Source organism: Canis lupus, chromosome X (genome assembly GCF_011100685.1).
Source record: "Canis lupus familiaris isolate Mischka breed German Shepherd chromosome X, alternate assembly UU_Cfam_GSD_1.0, whole genome shotgun sequence".
Taxonomy (NCBI): domain Eukaryota; kingdom Metazoa; phylum Chordata; class Mammalia; order Carnivora; family Canidae; genus Canis; species Canis lupus.
In genome coordinates, this window is record NC_049260.1 from 1,403,053 (window position 1) to 1,404,194 (window position 1,142).

Consider the following 1,142-nt stretch of genomic DNA (forward strand, 5'->3'; position numbering starts at 1 on the left):
CACGTGATAGAGCTCTACTGCGTCTTCGTCTTCTTATAAAGACTCGAATCCCATCGTGGGGACCCCACCGTCATGACCTGAGATTCAGGCAGGGTGAGGCTGGGAGTGTGGGACCTCACTAGGACCAAGACTGGTTCACCCTGAGGCCTCTCCTTGGGGTGTAGACACCGTGTTCTCCTCAGTGTCCTCACGTCATAGAGCTCTACTGCGTCTTCGTCTTCTTATAAAGACTCAAATCCCATCGTGGGGACCCCACCCTCATGACCTGAGATCCAGGCAGGGTGAGGCTGGGAGTGTGGGACCTCACTAGGACCAAGACTGGTTCACCCTGAGGCCTCTCCTTGGGGTGTAGACACCGTGTTCTCCTCGTGTCCTCACATGATAGAGCTCTACTGAGTCTTCATCTTCTTATAAAGACTCGAATCCCATCGTGGGGACCCCACCCTCATGACCTGATGTCAATGTAATCACTCCCACAGGGCCCACCTCCATCACCACCTGGTGGAAAGACAAGGCTGCAATCTATGAATTTGCACCCGCCCCAAACCTTCAGTCTGTAACAGTTGACGTGCACAGCGCCCCTACAGCTGTCCCCCCCCCCGCACAGTGGCCCTGGGTTTCCTGCTTCCTCCTGAGCGGCCTCAAGCCCACACTGTGTCCCTCCCCGTTTTGTGTCCTTCCTACTCCGCTTTCAAAATCATTTGGAGGCTACCAGCCTCTCCAGAAGCCCTTGCAACGGCCCAGCTGAGTTCGGAGCCTGCGGGGGGCCGCCTAAGGTCCTCATCTGTATGTTACATAATGTCACACTGCCACCATCTGGTTTAAGTTTCCACGTCCCCTCCTCTTGGTGAGCAAGGAATCACTCTCCATCACCGCATTCCCGGGGGGGCCCCCAGCGTGGGCCTGGCTCAGACCCAGACCACGTTTGTTGAGTGAACGTGGGAACTTGTGTCAAGTCCCACGCTCTGGAGGCGGGAGGCAGAAAGCCGGGCATCTGGAAGTCCAGAGGTAGGGAGTGTCCTTCCCGGGCTCAGGGTTGGCACCTTTGATCTTGTGGCGCCTCCCACGCCTGCAGGGAGCAGAGCTGCCAAGCAGGTGCGCCCGCTTCCCGAAGCGGAGGGAGGCCCACTGGCACCAGGTGA